Genomic DNA, 16,053 nt, shown 5'->3' on the forward strand with positions numbered 1-16,053 from the left:
GCAGCATGAGAATTGCTTGAACCTGGGAGGTGGAGGCTGTAGTGAGCAGAGATCACACCACTACACTCCAGTCTGGGCAACAGAGCCAGACTCTGTCTCAAAAAAAGAAGAAGAAAGTAAAAAAAAGGGAGCAAGTGACCCTCTCTGGGCATCCACTTCCGTGTCTGTAAAAAGGGACAGTACTGAGCCCTACCTCACAGGGTTCTCATGAGAACTGTGTCAAGTAATTCAGGTGAATGCCTGAGCAGTGCTCAGTGTGTAGGAGGAATGCAAGATGGACTCAGTATTTAGTGTTACTTTGAGATAGAGTCTCACTTTGTCGCCCAGGCTGGAGTGTGGTAGTACAAACATGGCTTACTGCAGCCTCCACCTCCTGGGCTCAAGCAATCCTCCTGCCTCAGCTTCCCAAGTAGCTGGGACTACAGGCACATGCCAACATGCCCAGCTAATTTTTGTATTTTGTGTAGAGACGGGATTTCACCATGTTGCCCAGTCTGGTCTCAAACTCCCGGGCTCAAGCGATCTGCCCACCTCAGTCTCTCAAAGTGCTAGGATTACAGGCGTGAACCACCACACCTGGCCTGAATTCCATATTATTGTTGTTGCTGCTGCTGCTGAGATATACCAGCCCATTAGATTGCAGATCCCATTCTCTTTCCATTCTCTGTGACAGTCTCCATGGATGCTGTCTGCCCTTCTCTCTCTCCTTCCCAAGTCCACTTGACCAAATGACTTCAAGACTCGCAGAACAGAGTAACAGCCTGTCCTCAGTCATAAGCACAGGGGTGTTCGCTGGCCACATGGGCCGACTCAGTGCTGTTTCTCCACTGGCCAACTGAGACCTTCCCCGAAAGGAACCAGACCCTCCAGGAAGCAAAGGCAGCCCTGTCCACCTGCCCTTATGGTACCAAAAAAAAGCCCCCATATGTAAAACCAAGAAAGCAATTTGGCTGTTGGCTGCATCCTAAATGCTGAAACCTGGTTTCTGATGTCCGAGGCTGTTCCCTGCCGGAGAGGCACATACAGACCCCCTCACCTCGGACAACTGTGTCCCATCTCCCCACACTAGCTGCCCGGTCACTTTGAACCCTGGGATGCCACCAAAAGGGGCCGAAGCAAATGGTGCTATAAACCAACGGCATAATGACCCACCCCAGCCAGGGACCACTGCACCGTGGGATACGCCTTCTTGGAGGCCAGCTTCCCTCCTCCTTGTGGGGAGGTCTGCAGTCATCTGACAGTCAGTGTCTCCATGGAGCCTTCTCTGTGCTAGGCTGGAAGCTGGGGTTACGTGGCAGACAAACCAGACAGATCCCTATTGTCAAAGGGTTTACAGTTTAGTGAGGCAAAGACAACAAAAGACAGCTGCACACACTCAATCCAGGTTCTTACTGGTGACCCAAGGGAAAGAAACAGGGTGATAGGGTAGGACATAATGAGACAAGGGGAAGGCTTCCAGGAGGAGGTGACATTCAGGCTGAGCCCTGAATGACGAGACCATGCCAGGCAGAGGAACAGTAAAGGCAAAGGCAAAGGCCCTGGTGTGGGAGGCCGTGGACCAGGTGCAAGACTGCTGCTAGGGGCACCGAGCAAGAGAACAGGAGGAAATGAGGCTGGCCAGGGGCAGGGCTGGTCAGCCAGCCTGAGTGCCCTGGGCCAGGGGTATGGACTCAGTGGGGAGGTCTCCAAGGGTTGCAGCTGCCTCTGGAGGGCCGATACTTGGTCTGGTTTCCCTGGAGGCATGATGTTGAAAGGAGACCTTGTCTGTCTCCCAGACTCGGCCTGAGCCAACGCTGATCTGCTTCTCAGTGGGAGAAAGATGATTTTGTCCACTGGTCACAGGTTTGGAATTTCAAATTGCTTTGTTGGGCTTTGGGTGAGGAGAAAGGGATAAGTTTTACAGTTCAGTCCAGAGTGGGCATGTTTTGTTTCTATCTGTTTTCCTGACAACTTTTGCTGTCAGAGGCATAAGCAAAGAGTCAGGGGTACCTCAGCGTCAGTTCTTACACCAGAACACATGCTCCCTGAGGTCAGTGATTGTGTCTGCTTTGGTCATAACCAAATCATAGGGACTGAACACTGAATGAATGAATGAATGAGTAAATGAGTAAATGAGTGAGTGAATGAATGAATGGTAGAATCCTGGGAGGTATTGTGGCCATACTGGCATTGTTTGAAGAAAACTTACGTAGTATTTCCTAGATTATTGAAGCAATCAACGTGCCATTGATTCAACAACTTTTCCGAGACAGGCAGCCCTGAGTACTCATTTCCACCCTAACGTGTGTCCCCATTTCAGAAACCAAAGAGGGTGACTCCCGCAAAAAGGGATGGTGCTGGCTTGCGTAGTGTCCCCCAAATTTCATATCCACCTGGGACCTCAGATGTGACCATATTTGGAAACAGGGTCTTTTCAAATGTCTTGAGTTGGGATGGGTCATACTGGATTTGAGTGCACCCTAAATCCAGTGACTGGTGTCCCTATGAGAAGCCAAAGTGAAGACACAGAGAGTCACACACGGAGAGGAGGACCATGCACAGAGGCAGAGATCTGCCTGCCGATCTCTGTGACGCGCCCACATGCCACACATCGCCAAAGGCGCCAGCAGCCACCAGGCCGGGAGAGAAACACTGGACAGATTCTCCCTGGACCCCCTAGAGGGGTCGGCCCCGCTGGCACCGTGATTCTGGATTTCTGGCCTCCTGGACTGCGAGAGAATGAGCTGCTATTGTTTTACGTCCCCACAAAGACAGGGACCAGGTATTTTTGGCTCACCTTTGCATTTCCCTCACCATTGCCGAAGTCAACGTGGCCCAAATGTGCCACTGAGGGCAGAGAGTGTTGAAATGGGCACCATGTACCCTAGACATGGAAAGACCAATCTCCAAACCTTGGGCATGTGTTTCCTGGGCTGCTGTGACAAATTCCCAGAAACTGGTGGCTTCAAGCAGCATTGATCCTCTCACAGTTCTAGAGGACAAAAGTTCACAATCAGTTATTGCAGGAGCAAAATTAAAGTGTCAGCAGGGCCAGGCTCCCTCCAGAGGCCCCACTGGGGTCCTACCTGCCTCTGCCAGCTCCTGATGGCTGCCTGTGTGCCCGTGTCCCTTGGCTCACGGCTGCATCACTTCAGTCTCTGCCTCCTCCGGGTCTCTGCCTCTAGTCTCTGCCTCCTCCCAGGTTTCTTTCTCCCCCTGCCTGGTCTCTGCTTCCAGTCTCTGCCTCCAGTCTCTGCCTCCTTCATACCCCAGTCTCTACCTCTCCCTCTCCATCCCAGTCTCTGTCTCTGCCTCCCTCTGCCTGCTCTCTGCCTCTACCTGGTCTCTGCTTCTGTCTTCCCGTGGCCTCCTCCTCTGCACATGCTGAGTCTCCCTCTGCCTCCCTCTCATTCTACAGATAAGGAAACTGAGGCTTGGAGGTCGTAGTTTATCTGTCAAATGGTGTGATAACACCAACCTCCAAGGTTGCTGAGAAGTTGACATGGAGCCACTCCAGTTACAAAGCCCCCAGCACAGCACCTCCCTGTAGTGAGTACGCCATAAGGCCTGGGGTTGTTATTGTTGTGTTTCTGAGATGCATTTTTTTCATATTTTAATCATTCAGGCAGGAGGCTGCAACCTACAATCACTGTGTAAATTTAACATGGTCACACGTCTGGTCTGCTCCCTCCTCTACTCCCAAAAGTTGTTTTTAAATAGAGCATGTGACGCTGTGAAGAGCAGATACCTTCCTGTTCCACCCTTTTGTTGGGAGAGGACATGAGTGAAAGACGTGACGACTGGGAGGGGCTTGTCTAAGAGGAAGCCCCGGCTTTCTCTGCAGTCGGGTCTGTCCTCTTCTGGGTGCTCATCAGTCACTCAGATGAAGTCACAGAACCCATGCTTGTCGGATTTGCAAGTGTCTCCAAGGGGAAGGGGCACCCAGGGGCTGAGGGTGAAGGCCACAGGCTGAGAAGCTCTTGCTAGTGGTCAGTGAGGAGCAGCAAATTCGGGTCTTGGCACTCAGCCTCCTTAGGTCAGCTGCAAAATCCAAGGGTGATGCTGATCAGAATGGCTACATTAGTAAGAGCGGCAAACTGAGTGCTGGGGAGGATGTGGAATACCAGGAAGTCTCCGTCCACTGCAGGTGGCAATGAATGGGCGTCGGTACGACCACCCTGGAAGACTGATCAGGAATATCTACTAAGGCTGAACACAAGCCCACCCTCTGCCAGCGTTCCCAGTCCTGGCAAAGGACCCCAGAGAAAGGAGAACAAGTGTGCAGGGAGCAACCCAGGAGACAATGGTACGAGTGTCCGCAGCAGCCCCACCTGCAAGAGCCAACACCTGGGAACAACCCATGCCCATGACAAGAGAAGGGACAGATCGTGGTGTCTGCACACAAAGGAAAGCTGCAGAGCCATGAGAAGGAACAAAGCAGCAAGGGTGAACCTAGCACACCTAACCGTGACTAAAGAAGTCAGACCCGGCCGGGCGCGGTGGCTCAAGCCTGTAATCCCAGCACTTTGGGAGGCCGAGACGGGCGGATCACGAGGTCAGGAGATCGAGACCATCCTGGCTAACACGGTGAAACCCCGTCTCTACTAAAAAATACAAAAAACTAGCCGGGCGAGGTGGCGGGCGCCTGTAGTCCCAGCTACTCCGGAGGCTGAGGCAGGAGAATGGCGTAAACCCGGGAGGCGGAGCTTGCAGTGAGCTGAGATCCGGCCACTGCACTCCAGCCCGGGAGATAGAGCGAGACTCCGTCTCAAAAAAAAAAAAAAAAAAAGAAGTCAGACCCAGAAGAATCCACACCACAGGATTCTGTTTACAGAACGTCAAGCCTAGGTGCCTTGGTTCATGCCTATAATCCCAGCACTTTGGAAGGCACATGGTGGGAGCCTGAACCCAGGAGTCCAAGACCAGCCTGGGCAACATAGCAAGACCCCATCTCTACAAAAAATTAAAAAATTAGTTGGGCATAGTGGCGTGCACCTGTAGTCCCAGCTACTTGAGAGGCTGGGGTGGGAGGATCACTTGAGCCCAGGGGAGATGGAGGCTGAAGTAAGCCATGATCACACCACTGCACTCCAGCCTGGGTGACAAAGTGAGACCCTGTCTCTAAAAATACAAAAATAAAATTAAACAATAGAAAGTCAAGAATGGATTAAAGAAATCTACTGTCAAGGAAGTCAGAATCATGGTTATCTCTTCAGCAAGGACACAGGTGGGCAGTAACGGGAAACAAGGTGGGCAGTAACTGGAAACGAGGTGGGCAGTAACTGGAAACGAGGTGGGCAATAACTGGAAACTTTTTGGAGTGCTGGGAAGGCTCTCGATCTTGATCCGGGAGGATCAAGGTGTATTCAACGTGAAAAGTCATCAAACTATTGACTTTGGATTTGTGTGCTTTGTTCGCAATATATGTGCTGTCAATAACAACAAAAAAGCACTACTCTGCCCAAGCATTCAACTTACATCAGCGCACTTACCCCTCACCAGAACCTGATGAAGAGGGAGCTATTTCCCCATTTTGCAGAGGAGAAATCCCAAAATCTCCGTGGCTCCCTGGAGGGTGGCAGGCTGGGTCCTGTGAGCCAGATTCCCACCATGAACTGCAGACATAGAGGCCACACCTGCAGGTGGCCTTCCCTGGGTCCAGCTAGAAACCATCCTTGCCCTGCTCAGCTCTGGAAAGACCCTGTCTTATGGTACTGGAGGATGCTGCCAGACCATGGACCCCCAGTGAGAACAGGGCCAGCTTCACGGGATGTAACGTGCAGCCACGCGGGGCACTGCCCTCAGAAGGGGTTCTGAGCTCTGCTGTCACCATCCTGAACTTCTTGCTGATTTTTTGAACATGGGGCCTGGCATTTTTAGTTGGCACTGGGCTCCACAAATGATGTAGCAGATCTTGAATAGAACACCATGATGTTTAGCATGATCCTTAGTTACTGAGGGACTGTTCTATGGAAAGAGAAGCACGTTTATGCTGCTGGGAGACCAAATTATGGAAGTTATAAAGCAGGCAGACCTCAGCCTGATGTATGGAAGGACTTCCTGCCAGTGACAATGGCTCTAAATGAGCTGCCTCCAAAGAAAGAGTGTTACTCTGTGCCAAGTGTTCAGCCTGCATCAACGCACTTACCCTTCACCATAACCAGATGAAGAGGGAGCTTTCATCCCCATTTGGCAGAGGAGAAAAACTGAGACCCCACAGATTTTATTAGCTTGCCCTGTGTCACTCAGCTGGTTAGCAGCGATGCTGGGACTTGAAACCAAGTCTGACTCACTCGGAGTTGGCATTCACCACCAGAGTCCTCAGAGATTCAAGCTGCAGGCTGCACATCTGGGGCCAGTGGAGGGGTTTGCAGCCTCGGAGTCGCGGGGCTTCAGAGCTCAAGGTGGTGATTTCGGGATTTCAAACACAGACAGGAGGCAAAGCAAAGAACGCCAGAGCAATCACTGTGTGCCAGCCACAGAGCCCCCACCCCCACCCCCCCACCGCGGGCTGCTGGCATGGGGAGACAAGGGAACAAAGCTGCTCAGGGCATTCACGAGCTGGTGGGACACATGAGTAAAGCTGACATGTGTGACACTAGGGAGGGGTGTGGACCGAGGCAATTCATGTTTTAAAAATGTTTAAATACCATGCAGGCAAAACCAAAACCCCTCCTGCAGGCTGTGTTCAGGTCACCATTAATGGTAGCTGGTTTAGACTGACAGCCTCCTGAGGGCAGGAAGGGTGTGTCATGCCCAGCACGGCGCCCCACCAGCCCAGCACAGGGCCTGGCAAGCAGGTAGCCTGTTTACGGGACATGTGGCCCCAATGCCTGTCTGTCTCACTGCCCCTCTTCCTGCCCAATGCCACCCCATAGGGCTGGGCCTTGCCGTAGGGGGCAGGACCCCAGCTCACCTGGCTCTGCCTCACCCACCTGATGCCTATCCCCCCCTTCTCTCCCACTTCCCACTAGCACAGGCCTAACTTAGAACATTCTTGGAAAAGAAACGCTGAGTACTAGACAAGTATTGGGATAGTGCAGTGGTTAAGAACTAGGGCCCCAGGAGTAGACAGACCTGGATTTGAATCAAGCCCCACCACCTCCTAGCCACATAACCTTAGAAAAGTTACCTTGCCTCTCTCTGCCCTGGTTTCCACATCTGCAAAATAAGAATAATAATGGTACCTAATTTTTTTGTGTGAATATTATATGAGACTCGTAATTTTGTTAATATTAAATTGTTTGTAATACATGTGAAATGCCCAGAACACTACTTTACACATAATAGGCATTTCATCAGTGCTATCTGTTCTTCTTTGCTGTTGTTGCTGTTGGAGACAGGGTCTTGTTCTGTTGCCCAGGCTGGAGTGCAGTAGCACAATCATAGCTCACTGCAGCCTCAAACTCCTGGGCTCAAGCCATCTTCCTGCCTCAGCCTCCCAATTGACTGGGACTACTGGCATGCACCAAGACACCTGGCTGATATATTCCTGTCTTTCCTACTTTTTATTTTTTTCTTTTTTTTAAGAGATGAGGTCCCACTGTCGTTGCCCGGGGGTCTCAAACTCCTGGGCTCAAGCAATAATCCTGCCTCAGACTCCCAAAGTGCTAAGGTGCTAAGACTACAGGCGTGAGCTACCGCACCTGGCCTGCTGTTGTTCTTTATTGCATGAACAATTGCCATTTATCAAACACCTCCTATGTGTTAAGCTCTCTGCTGAGAACTATTCTTTGCAATAATTATTCAGAAAGTACATATTGAATACAAACTGGGGCAGACCTTCCTCAAGGCACATGGGTACCTCCCCGTGTAGCTCATACCCTTTTAGAGGAGATACAATAAAAGCCAGGATGGGGAAGAGCAGTGGGGAAGAAGGGGAGGTAATGCTGAGCCACGTGCCCATGGTTAGAGACGCAGCAGGCCTGGGACTGCCGACGCTTCCCTCCTGCCTTATACCTGATCTAAGAAGGCCCTGCCGGGCACACAGTAGATGCCCAGGAAATGTCTGCTGAAGGGCTGGAGGCTCACAAAACCCAACTGATACAAACAGGCTCAGCGAAGCTGAGTGACCTGCCCAAGATCCTAAGAGGTGGTGGAGGAATCGCCTTTCCCAGAAAAGAACAAGCGCTTCGAAGCCGCAGCTGCAGGGCTGCAGCCCCTGCCGACCCCGAGCCTTTAAACCCAGAGGCCCTGAGCCCTGCCCCGCAGTCACCACGTGGATTTAAAACCCACGCAGTCGCCGGGCTCCGGCCCCTCTCCCACCATTGGCCGAGGCCACCAGCACTTGTATCCAATAGATCTTGCTTCTCCCGGAATCCAAACTTGGGATTGGCCCGTTCGCTGTGTCATTTCGGGCTGCCCATGACGTCAGCCTGTCTGGCACCCCCCCCCCCCCGCCCCAACCCCGCCTTTTCAGTGTCTTGACTGCTGTTAAAGGAGACGCAGGAGGTAAGACTTGAGAGTTGCTTCAGAGGCACTATTAAGTAAAAAATTTAAAAAATTTTTCTAAATGAATGCTTATCGTAGAAAATATAGCAAACAATATGAGAAATATATTGCATTTAATCCATTACACAAAGCTGACCACTGTTAATATTTTGGCAAATATCATTTCAGTCCTTTCTCTAATAATATTTTTGTACAAAGTTGAGATCACTTCTGCAGCCTAGTTTTAAATTTAGTTTATATGAGACTTTATATCGTCAGATAATTTTTGAAAACATGGTTTTGAACAGTTTTATGATCACTGACTTATTTACGCATCCCCTATTTGTTTTTCATTTCATTGCACTTTTGCTTTTACAAATGAAGACAGGATCAACGTTCTTCTCCTTAAAACTCTGTTCACTTCTCTGATTATTTCCTTAAGATATGGGGTAGAAATGGACCTACCGGTTGCAGATCCTCATACTTTAAGGGACTAGTCCACATTGCAAAATTGTTTTGCATTCATTCATTCAGCAAATATTTACTGGGCGTGACCACATGCCAGTCACTGCTAGGGGCTGTGGACACGGAGAATAAGACAGATGTAGCCCGTGCTGCCTTCAAAGATGCAATGCCAGTTTCACTGCCTTTGAAGCCAGCTCTTGGACACCGATTCCCAAGCCCTAAACTGAGGACAGATTCACTCAGCCTGAGGGCTACCTGTGCAGATGGGACAGGACCGTGTCTCCAACCCTGGCACGGAGATGCAGGTGAAGGGCACAGAGTGTTTTCCTGGTGCCACCCCCCTTGCGGGGACTGTTGGACACCATCATGCCCTGTTCCTCTGGGTTCCCACAGTGCCTGCCTGGCATTCTGGATGCCTTGCAGACATCTCAGCATTTGTTCCTAGACCAGACACTGGGGACACACAGGACACAGTCTAGCTGGGGCAAGACACTGAAAGAAGCCACTCACAAATTCACACACACAAAATTATAATTTGGGATAAGTTCTCCAAAGGGAAGAAAAGGGTCTGTTTGTATTTTGTCCAGGACGAGGAGCCCCTGGAATGCACAGTGTGTAGTGTTAATCAGTCTCCCCTCCTATCCGTGGGGGATACATTCTGAGACTCCCAGTGGATGCCTGAAACCTCAGATAGCACCGAACCCTATAAACTCTGTTTTTTCATACACTTGGATACCTACAATAAGGTTTAATCTATAAATTAGGCATAGTAACAGATTGACAATTATAACAATATAGTGTAATAAAAATTATGTGGATGTGGTCTCTCCCTCTCTCTCTCACACTCTCAAAATACCTTACTGTACTGTACCCACTATTTTTGGACCTCGGCTGACCATGGGTAACTGAAACCTTGGAAAGGGAAGCCATGCATGGGGTGGTGGGGGCGGGGGGACTACTGTAATTAACTTTTTCAAGAGCTTGCTCCAAGCCAGGCCCTGTGCTCAGTGCCCTGTGTGAGTTCCCCATGTAATTCTTGCAGTGGCTCTATGTGTGGATACCTGTCAGATCTCCACTTTTAAGTTGAAGAAACTGAGGCCCAGAGTAGCTCATTCACTTTCTCCAGCAAGGGCACACAGAAGTGGTAACGTATACCTGCCTGACCCCGCCGTTTTCCGCATGCAGAATTCAGTTTTTGGGGAAATGGGCAGATGAGTGAGTAAGCCCATCAGAGGGGAAACTGTGGAGGCAGAGCTGGCCTGCACTAGTCACTGTGCAGTCCCACGGCTTGTTGCAGTGCCTGGCACGAGGTATGGAATAGTTTCTGTGCCAGGTGAGGTGCCCAGCATTAGCACTGCACACAGCCAGGCAGACACAGTCATGTCGGAGTCCTCTGTGATCAGCATGGTCTTTGCTGTCACACCCAGCCCACTCTACCTGCTTCCCCTCAAACCCAGCAGCAGAACACAAAGGGCCAACCTCTCCTAAATCTCTCTCATGTCATTGAGAAGCACAGTTTCATATTATTAATTACTCCTAACAACAGTACAATGTGTCATTTGTAACAAGAGAGACGCAGAACACTTTTGGTTGGGTATTTCTGGTCCATGAAATCACCTTGAATGACTAATAGTTCTTTCTGAAAGTGTTTCAGACATGAGTTAAAAACATCTGGAATCTTCCATTTCCCTCTCAAGCTCAACCTGTGCTAGAAAGGTCTGTGTATTAAGCTATTTAAGGTAACCAAAGACCCTGCGGGGCCTGGGCTGCGGTCAGACGCTGGATGGATCCTAGCTCAGCTCTGCCTTTCTCTGGCACCTTGAATCTTCTCCAAGTCATGGCCCTCTGTGGGCCTCAGTTTACCCATCTGTCAGAAGACAAATTTGGCTCTAATGTTCCCTTCTGTCCTCTCCTTCTGCCCACCCCTTATCTCCCTGCCTGGCTTCCAAAGCCCTGTCTTCTCAGGAAGAATCCAGTTCCCTGCTGAAATTGAAAACTTGGACAGAAGAGAATGGGATGGCACCCCAGGGTGGAGGTGGGGGTGTCATCTGTGGCCAATTTAGCCGAGCTTCTTTGGATTGCTGTTGGAGAACTCAACCATCTGACATTTGTCCAGCAGCAAAACTCATGTATCAGTGCCTAAACAAACAATGCAACCAAGAAAATGTGCACACACACGCGCAGATGCATGCACAACACGCATACCCTCACAGCACAAGTATTCATATGTGTACCCCACACATATGTACAACACCACATGCACCCTCAAACGCTCAACACACACAACACACACCACACACATACAAACACCCCCACAGCATGAACATGCACATGTACGTCCCACATATACATGCAACACACACCCATAAGCTCACAGTGTAGACCACACACACACAACACGTCTTTATGGCTGAGACCATACAAACTCTCCTTGCTCTTTTCGGTAGGTGCTAGCCCAGGTGACTGGCTTCTGGATACTCGGTTGGAAGGATACTTGGTTGGAAGGATACTTGGAGGTGGAGAGGGTGAGTGAGCGGGAAGACTTGTTAGCTGGTCATGAAGGCAGCCAAAAATGGGATTTGAATGTGTTTGTGGCTAGGTGCCCCTCCCGCATTTACTCCACAGAGGTTTGCCAAGCACCCACTGCAGGCCAGACTGGCCTGCCTGCTGGAGCTACCAATCAAGTGGAGGGGATGGTGAACTCACAGACACCGAGTCCAGCAGCCGCTGGGCCCTGTGCTGAGGCCTCCCCACGCTGCCTCTCCCTCACTGTGAAATCCCGCTCCTTCCTGTTCAGTGGCAGAGGGGATGTGGGTTCAATGAGCTGAGCAGCCTGCCAAGGCCGCCCACGCCAGATCCAGAGCAGGTGCTGACGGGACCTCTCTCACCACCCCAACCCCTCCAGCCTCACTCCGCTGCAGAGTCAGCTGCCCCTCATCGTCGGAAATGAGTTTTTATGAATGAACACCACCAGTGGTGAGGCAAATGGTGGATCCCAGGGAGCCTCCATGGAGCCAAGGGGGACAGTGCCAACCGAGTCCAGTAGGACAGCCAGGAAGAACCCAGTCAGAGGCAGTGAGGAGGGAGAGGGGGTGCAGAAGGCGTCATTTGCTGAGGCCAACCCCTGGGCTTTGGGGCCCAAGTACCGGATTTCCATCCCAGCTCCACCTCATCCTTGAGTCCCTAAGCCTCAGTGTCCCCATCTGTCAAATGGGAATAATATTAGCTTGGACCTCAGAGGGTTGCTGTGGGGATCCAGTGAGCTAATTTCTGGCTCACCGTAGGATCCCAATGCATATTTGTTGAATGACTAAGTGGAAGAATGTGAAGTGGTTAGAACAGGGCCTGGCACGGCGCATGGGCAGTGCCCAATAAACATTGGCTCTTACTAGTGTTTAAAAGTAAAACAAAAGTAAAACAAAACAAAAAACACAAATGAAGTCCAAAGTTGCTAACCTGTGAAAGCTGACAGCTCCAATTAACCCCAACCTGAGGAACAAAATGAGCCTGCTGGACGCCGTTTCCAAAGGTGCTAAGTTGGGAGGGGAGGTCACTAAGCTGCTTAAGGTTTCCCAAGACTAATTCTGCAGAGGCAGCTCCGTCCAGGCAGGCCAGGGGGTGGCAAGCAGACCGGGGCACAGATGGCCCTGAGGAGAGCCTCTGCCTTGTGCCCACAACCGGCTCCCCAAGCAGGACCTTTGTTGGCTCAGCCAGGCACTTTCCACAGTGGCCAGCCACCCTCGGCCAGCAGGCACAGTCAGGACACTGCCAGCCACCCTCGGCTGTGGCCAAAACCCACACTGACTTCCACGGGGTCCCAACTGGCTGCCAGTGGGGGCCTGACATCTGAGCAGGACTGGTTACAGATTTGCAGGCCCCCGTGTTGAGAAATTGTTAGCTATTAGGAATTTCAAGAGGTCAACAGTAGAGAAGTAAACTAAACCAAAAAATAAAATAAAATAATACAATAAACCCCCAACCCTTCAGAGCATGTGGCCCTGGCGAGTGCAGGGAGGCTGCACTCCCACAAAGCTGGCTCTGCGCCCAAGTCTGACACAGCACAGATGCACGGCGCCGCTGGGAGCAAAGCCCCTTTACCTGCTGAAACAGGACGTTTCCTCTGGAAATATCCCCCCTGCCACAGATTAAACCCATGGGCAGGGCGGATGGTGGCACACACTGTCTGGAGTCCCAGAAAGGCCTGTCTCTGCAGTCACCTGTTTCACAATCCATTTGCTTCACACACCCATTTCACAACCCCACGGCCACGGCCAGGCTGGGAAATGTGTCCCAAACTCTAAACCTGCTGGGACCATAAGAGTCTCCTAGTTCCTGATGCCCCCACTGGCCTGGCACCCCCTCTCCACTGTCCCCTACATGCGTAGCCCACGTCTCCCCAGAGAGGAAACCCAACGCTTTGGGCTCAAGTCGCCTCCAAACCCTCTCCCTTTATATTCTTCCCAGGTTTGGTCCCTCTGAAATGATCACCTGGACTCATCTTTTTACACATGTGATGTCAGCCTCACCTGTGAGCCTCAGTATGGCTGGGGCTGCACCTGTGGGTGGTCGGTAACTGCAGGTGGAATGAGATGCCACCTCCTCAAAGAGGGCTTCCTTGATCTTACCCCAACTCTGGCCTTTGGCCTGTCGTCACCATGTCTGAAATGACCTCCTGACCACATTGACCTATGAGTTTGCATGTGTGTCTTTAGTCCCTTTGTCCCTCACAATGTCACCTGAGGTCAGGGAGTTTGTTTTCTTCCCAGCCCTGTGCCCAATACCCAGCACAGAGTTTCACACTGAATAGGAGCAGAATGTTTGTTGAATGAGTGAACAAAACCTTTCTTTTACCTCTGACTTGTGGCCTTCTTCCCAGGGACTCAGGCCTGCCCAATCGTGGTGCCCCTTCCCCACTCCCACTTCCAGCAGTGAGCCCTCCCTCCTCAGCCCATTAACATCTTGGCTGTGCCCATTTCCCCTGGGTAGAATCAGGGAGTTGTGACCTTCTCTGCCTGTGCCTGACAGTGGGTTCTGCCCCTCGTGCCCAAATTGCCGGCATCACAATCCCTGGCACATCTAGGGTTACCAGATTTCACAAAGAAAAACACAAGCTATCCAGTTCAATTGAGATATACTAAACATTATTCATAGTTTATCTGAAATTCAAACTGAACTGGGTGTCCTGTATTTAATTCTGGCAGTCCTGGGCACACACGAAGCCTCCTGTGAATGCTGGCAGTCCAGCCTATGCTCCTTCCAAAGCAATTCTCCTTTCCTACTGCCCCGTCAGGGGCCCTGTCTGTGCTGGAATCATCGTTCCCCTCATCTGTAAAATGGAAAATAAAATGATAGTGGTTCCTCCCTCCCAGGGTTGCCAAGATGATTAAGTAACATAACAACTAAGATGTATCCGGCCCCTTCTTCTCTACTTGCAAGGCATCAATCCCTTCATTCTTCGCAATCACACCATGTGAAGGTGCCATGAAGCCACCCATTTTGCAGAAGAGGAAACTGAGGTTGGAGAGGTGAAAGCACTCAGCCAAGGTCACACAGCTATGTCCCACTCATCTTTGGGTGACCCTCAGGTCGGACCCTCAGTTCTGAACACTGCCTTAAGCTCTCCAGACAGAATCAACTTTGGAACTAGCGCCAGAGACCACTAAGTCAATCCCAGGTGACACCATCAGCACTCAATAAATGGTAGCCACTGCCGTTGTCGCAGACGGATCAATGGGAGGTCAAGTGTTGTGGGTAGGTTTGGTTTCTTTAATCCACTGAATTAACTGGTTATTTTTGCCTGCTGGCAGTGCAGCCTCCATTGTGTAAATGCCATCTCACTTCCAAGACAATCAACGTGTGACTTCTCCCAGCCAGACTAGCCAGGTCTCCGGAGACTTCCCGGAGGGCAGGGGCTGGGTCTGGCATGGCTGAATTCCCTCTGCTCAGGGTTGCAGCTCAGCCAGAGTTAGTTGATTGAATGAATGAAGAAATGGCTGAAAGCAGGAGTGGTAAAGATGACCTCCTTTACCCTAGGAAGTGAATGGGACCCAGGTCATCTCCAGGCCCAGCCAATATTTGCAGTGGTCCCCCAAGGGCCGCTCAGGACCCCTCAGCTTTTCTTTTAAGTTGCAGAGGCCAAACTGCAGCAATATCTCCCCTGATAAAAGACACGCTGATGATACTGCCCCTTTCTCAAGGCAGGGGCTGAGGGAGCCCAGCTCACAGCAGGGTGCCATCTGGGGTAGACCCTGGGTATTGCCCCACTCCTGGGCCAGGGCCTGGGTCCTGATCTAGTGCTGGCTGTGGCTCCAAGAGTGAGCTTCTCCTCTCAAACAGAAGATGGTCAGTGACTCTGAACCTCCCTCTGGGCTGGGCACTCTTGGACTCCTCCAAAGAGCCTGGACCAGCCTGAGCCACATCCCTGGGCTTGACTTCTCCAGAACCAGCCTCTCAGTCTTTCTGGGGGAGCTCTGGCGCACCACTGTGCCTGTGCAGGGAGAGCAGGAACCCACTTCCTGCACCGGCTTTCTTTGAAGGATGAATTCACTCTGGTCTAGGTAAGTTCTCCCCTGTAGCCACCTTCATTTCCCAAATTCCAGCTTTTTCTTCTCTATCCAAACTGTTTACCAACACAATAACATTTTTTAAAAGCTTTTTTTGTTTGTTTGCTTTGAACACACACTAAGTCCCTGCTAATTACTAAAACTCCAGGCATTACAGGAATATGTGGATATTTAAAGAATCAGGACTATGTGGGAGAGGGAGAGGCAGCTACCCCAGGGTCCTGGGTTGGAACACAGGCTCCACCACCGTGTGGCTTTCAACAAGCAACTTCCCTGACCAGCTTCCCGCTCTGTAAAATGGTGAGAATGATATTCGGCCACAGTGAGTCGGTGTCAAGTTGAGTTAATATTTGGAGAGTTTCTGGCACAGGTAGGTGCTCCTTAAGTGCTTGTTAAATAAGTGAAGCTTTGAGAAAGTGTCTAAGAGGCGACACACTAAATTCTTAAGAGGCTGGAGGTGGGCCAGGGAGGGGAGGTCTCTTATGTAATATTTTAATCTCTTTTTAAACCAGAAGAATGTGTTCTTGTAGCACTCCTGTAATTAAAACTTAATGAAATAAAAGTACACCCCTCCCGCTCATATCCCTTTTGAACTCCGGAGCCGCGCCCCCCAGCC

Source organism: Rhinopithecus roxellana, chromosome 13, assembly GCF_007565055.1.
Source record: "Rhinopithecus roxellana isolate Shanxi Qingling chromosome 13, ASM756505v1, whole genome shotgun sequence".
In the NCBI taxonomy this organism is placed as follows: Eukaryota; Metazoa; Chordata; class Mammalia; order Primates; family Cercopithecidae; genus Rhinopithecus; species Rhinopithecus roxellana.